This window comes from Protopterus annectens, chromosome 2.part0 (genome assembly GCF_019279795.1).
Source record: "Protopterus annectens isolate FY-2018-M chromosome 2.part0, PAN1.0, whole genome shotgun sequence".
Lineage (NCBI taxonomy): Eukaryota > Metazoa > Chordata > Ceratodontiformes > Protopteridae > Protopterus > Protopterus annectens.
Genome location: NC_056728.1, coordinates 1,183,257,796 through 1,183,263,795, shown reverse-complemented (window position 1 = coordinate 1,183,263,795; position 6,000 = coordinate 1,183,257,796).

The window sequence follows — 6,000 nt, the reverse complement described above, 5'->3', positions numbered from 1 at the left end:
TATCATTTCTAATACGTTTTTCGGGACACAACTGTCCATGGAGAGACTGCCCCAACCAAAGTGGGACAGGTGGTGACCTTAGTCGCTGCTCCTATGTCGGTGCGGCGCTGACATGCGGCTGTACACCTTCTCTGAGTGTAAACACTGCCAGTGCATTGCGGGATGAAGGCGGTCTTATCGTATCCTTTGCTCCTTGGACGGGTACACTTATGCCTTCGTGGCTTCTATTTGCTTCTCCGTTAATTTGGAACGGGGACTATGTTGCGTACTATACGTGCGTTTCATTCTGCACGGGACCTGGCTGCTGCCATTACTATTGTGGGCGGACCGTGGCTGTCAGCACATTAGGTTGCTCACCTCATGCCGGCTTAGACACGCCTCCAGGCGCATCCTACCTGGGCTCGCTCACGTACACTACGCACGTGTCTGTGATTCCGGTGCACTCTCATTAATATGTATATGGCGCTACTGCGCCGGATATTCCATGCACCGCCGGCGCAGGCCTTACGCCGGCCTTGCGCCGAGCTTCATGAATCCCGGGGACTATCTTTATTAGTATTCAGTTTGGCAACTCAAGTAAGCTGATTTTTAACAATGTTATTAAAAATATGAGGAGGATGCATACTTTGCTTATGCAAATATATATTTTTCTTTACATCCTTTCTGAAAAGTGGAGTTTTGATTATGCCATTAGTGCTTTTGAACAACCTGATATCTAAAAAATCAATTTGGATGAAATGAATCATATATTTAAAAGTAAATAAAAATCTGAAGTTGAATGTAAATAATCTATAAATTCACAAATGGTAGTCAAAGAGCCATTCCATATTAAAAAAAAGGTCATCGACAAAATATCTATAGAATAATATATTGTTCAAATATTTATTAATATTATCAAACATTTATTTTATTTAATTTCCCAGTTATTTAGCACTAAATTAGCATAACTATTAGCCATGGGCATACCCATGGCTACTCCCTTACATTGTTTATATATTGTTTCATGGAAAAAAAATTTCATAAAAATAGCTTTGTTAATGCACATATAGCTTCAATTTCAGTGAAAGAAAAAACTGCATAAGATGTAATAAGTGCTCTTAGAAATTCAATTCCTGTTTCATTTGCTATAGACATGAACAAAGCATCCACATCTAGACTTACAAAATAATAATCAGTAACATTGTTAGCACTAGACAGGTATAAAGATGCTCTAAAAATTGGGAAGTATCTTCAATTGTTGTAGAGGAGTTTAAGGTCCTTTTATGTTTAAATTAAGACATCTGGATATGGGTTCTGTAACCCATCCAGTAGCTGAAACAATGGGTCTTAAAGGCATGCTACTAGTGGATTTGTGTATTTTTGGAATCCTGTATATAAAAGGGATCCTCCTGTAAGTCTATCCTGATGTCATAGTTGTCCTTGTACTTAATTAGACCTCTTAGTTTCTTGTTTATTTGTATAAGAGAGCACTTGTCTTTAAGGGAGTTGCTTTTCCTGATTTTAGCCATGAGCTTTCTTCTTTTAATTATATACCCTTTTTAAGGAATGACTCCACTAGCAGGATTTGTTTTAGAGTTTGTTTTTGGTGTATTTCTGGTAGGTATGGCAGCCACTATGCAGCCATTCACATGTTTATATAGCGACTCTGTGAATTAATCTGCATTAGTCTCAGCGTTGGGGGAAGCCTTTAATTTTGACAAACCGTCACCTAAAAGGCCACAGTTTGCCTTTGAATAGTTCCTAACTGTTACTTAGCTGGATTTTCTGGGTTGATTTAAATTTAAATATGACAGCTTTGTGATCCTGCCTCACTAGTGTGGACATGACATGAGTGGGATGCAGCAGACTTACATGTTGGTGAGTACCAGCTTGAGTATGTTTGATCCTCTAGTTGGAGCATGCACTGTCTGTTCCAGGGTGATTGTGTTAATAAAGTCCAGGAAGTGCTGTGTCTTTGAATCTGAGGCAGTGTACATTTCCCAGTCTATAGAGGGGTAAAGTCACCTATGAGTATGGTGTTGGGTTAGATGGTGATTACCTCTAGTAGGTTTAGGTAAGAGTTGTGAAACTCTAGTGACAAAGATGGCGATGTGAAGATCACCATGATATTGTGATGGCATTTATCTATGGTGACTTGCACATGGATGAGCTCCATAGTATTATCCTATTTAACTAACCAAGAGGTATATTTGCTGCTAACATAGGTCGAAACACCTCCACCTTTGGTCCCTGCATGTGCTGTTACTGGTCTAAATGTGTGGAAGACACTGTAGCCTTGCACGGACAGAGTATTTTTTATAGCTTTAAAACAAAGTCAAACTCTGCTCTTCCTGTATTATCAGAAAATAACACAATAATGAGAGGACCTGCTCTGATTCCTTTTCCAGTCTCACTGCAATCAAATAAACAAACACACATGACCTAATTGTCTCACATGCTGGTCCTGAATCAAGGGGGTATCTCTTCCCCAAAGTGACTAATGTCACTGTCAAATCTATTGAGTATGGAGCTTCAGCCTCTGCAGTCCTTTGCATACCTTCATCATTTATCAAATCATATATATCAACATAGTCTCCCCTTCATAGCTTAGCTTTTAATGTTGCAAGCTTGTAATATGTGATACATGCAGTCCCACACTCAGGCAACAATATCTGTTTCTATGCCTAACAGTACTGATCTCACTCAGCTCTAATTCTGCATCTTCTACTTGATTAACCTGCTCCCAAAAGGTGCAGATCACCTTATGTCTTACCCAGTTACCATTACCCTCCACAAGATCCAGTTCACCTAGCAGCTGACTTTCCATCTCACTCTGATTTGCTGTCAAGTCTCTGCCCTTAACAACTCCTGCAATTAATCCTGCCTTCTATGTCCAAATCTTGCAGCAAGAGCAAAACTGTCAAGTGCTGGTGGTGAGTTTCTCCCGTCAGAACTCAAATAATTAACCCTAACATTATCTGGTTGGGCTGCTGTAACAATAATTTTCTCACTGCGGCCTTCAGTCTTCATTTTCTATGATGTCTTTCCACCTACTGGAGGCCTTCCACTGCTGGACCACTGGCCACAGCTTTACTTCTCTTCTAGCTCCTGGACTTGTTGGTCTGTTTGGAGGATTCACTTTGGTCTAGTTCACTGCTTGCTGGATGAATTTCTCTGTCTGAGCTGCAATGACATTCTACTTCATCTTCAGTTCTTCTATCATGGCCATTCTGCAACACAAAAGAAGACATAAGCAAAGTTGACAAATCACCTAACTTCTGCAAAATGTTAAACTGCCTAATCTAGATACTTATCTCATGCACAATCCATACCCCATTTATTTCTTATCCAGAATATGTCCCGTTTATATATACACACATATGGTTCCCCTTCACAAGATCGAATGATGAATGGAAGCTCGAAATGCATATTAGGGTTAGACAAAAAAGAGTTTAGCTACCTTTTTGCTGGAGGCTAGTTCCCCCTGCATCCTTGCAGCTGTCATCTAAGAGCTGCGTGACCGCATTATAGCGGAGGACTGGGAAATCTTCCATTTTGCACTTATGCATATAGCGCGGAACAGGAGATTTCCCTTTCCTTCACTGTAGTTCGATCTTGGAATAGGAATATTTAAGTAGGGGGGTGTGGGGGGTGCAGAAGGTGAAGCCCCCCTGCAAAAACATTAGAAAGGTTTTTTTTTTTTATTTTTTTTTATTTCCCCTTCACATTTTTGAGTTTCTGTAAACTCAAGATTCTAGCTTCGGGGTTATGAATTTCGAGTTTATAGGAATTCAATCTTGTGAAGGGGAACTCTCTCTCTCTCTCTCTATATATATATATATATATATATATATATATATATATATATATGTATAGATATAGATATATATATATATATATATATATATATACATATATATATATATATATATATATATATATATATATATATATATATATATATAAATATATATATATGGATTCACTTCAGAAGATCAATTTACAAAATCTCGAACTGCAAATAACGAAACCAAAGATCGAGTTTAAATGGCTTCAATTTCTGAAGCGAAACCAAAAAAAAGACAAACTTAGCTTTGCACCCCACCCCCTACTTAAATATACCAACTCCAATATCGCGCTAGAGTGGGGAAATGGGAAATCTCCCGTCTTGCGCTGTATGCGGAAAGCACAAAATGGGAGATTTCTCATTTCCTGTCAACACCGCAAAAAAAATAAAACATTACGTACACACAGAGCATACAAGAATCCTTCCCTCTGTGTGCACGCAATGTATTAAGGTAAGTAAACTCTTACTTTTAAACACTACACATATTCGATTTTCTGAAATCTCGATCATATGGTCTGGACCATATGAAATTCGTATTTCAGTAATTCGATTATGTGACGTGTTCCCATATATATATATATATATATATATATATATATATATATATATATATATATATTTTGTTTTGTCTTTCGACTTTTTCCTGGTAATGGGTCGCTACAGCTGAACTCTGGTCCGCTAATGATAGGCAGTAGATTTTTACAAAATGCAGAGGTCCCATTTACGCACGCATGTCTTTCGAACGCTACCCAACCACGGGGAGGGCATGCAGACTCCACACAAAAGGCACTCCCAAGCCAAGCTGAGAAACAAACGGGAGAACCTCTTGCTGTGAGGTAACAATGCTACCGCCGTACCTCCGCGAAAAGTTAGTATACATATATATGTGTATATATATATATATATATATATATATATATATATATATATATATATGTGTGTGTGTGTGTGTGTGTGTGTGTGTGTGTATATGTGTGTGTATATGTGTGTGTGTGTGTGTGTGTGTGTGTGTGTGTGTGTGTGTTTGCATAAACACACTTCTCTGTGTATGCTGTCTTATACCTAGAATGCATTACCTTAAAAACCTTCTAGTAACAACCTCTGCTTGCCATCCCATGCCCATATGCAGGAAAAATGCCCCATACCTAGAGCCTAGATTGCCTCCTCATACTGTATTAATTAATCCCTAATAATCCAGAGAAGCAGAAACAACCTAATAGCTAGATAATCCTGAACAGATAATCTAGATAATACAAGCCACCATTGTCATAAACCAGATTTACTCTCATCCACATTGCCTGAAGAATACAATGCCTGAAAAACTTTACTGGCAAACTACAGTACAACCCTTGAATATGCCGCAACATGTGGGTCTCTGAAAAGTACATGCAGTAACCAAATTACTGCCACCAGAATGGTTTTATGGCAAGGGCAATATCTGAATATGATTCACTCACTGAACCACTGACCACACCACTAGTTTGCTCCAGTAACCTTCACAACTTTATGACGCATCTACTGCCTGCATTAATTAATGAACTGGAAACCTCTCATCTGTCCTGAGCTTCACAAAATGCCCAGATTTTCACCTCATAATCCAGGTCTATTCCTCACAAAACATGAGTTCTTCTGGCAAATCATCAAGGATTCTTCTCCTTGCTTTTCCAGGTTAGGAGTTGCCAAAGCAGATCACCTGTCCACTCATAATTACCAGTAGAGTTTTTTACGGTGTTAAGTTACCAGCCTGGCACCCAACCTTCCAAAGAAGGCACACACAGTCATGCCTAGGGCCAATTTAGAGTGTCCAATCTACCTGCAGCATGTCTTTGGGATGTGGGAGGAAACTGAAGCACCCAGAGGAACCCCGCACAACCACAGGGAGGACATGCAGACTCTGCACAGAAGGCACCCCAGCTGAGGATCGAACCAGAGAACCTCTTCCTGTGAGGCAACAATGCTAAGCACTGCACCACCATGGCTGCCCTCTAATTATTGAGGCTGAAACTCACTAAATGACAAGAATTTCAGTATCAAGCTTCATATCCTTCAGAACATGCATTTTAATGCAACCAGATATTTTATATAACTTCAAAGTTTATAAGTACTGTATTTAAAATATGCCCCTAATTTGGGCCTTCCCCCATTATTCTTGGCTTCATCAAGCATTCTTGTAC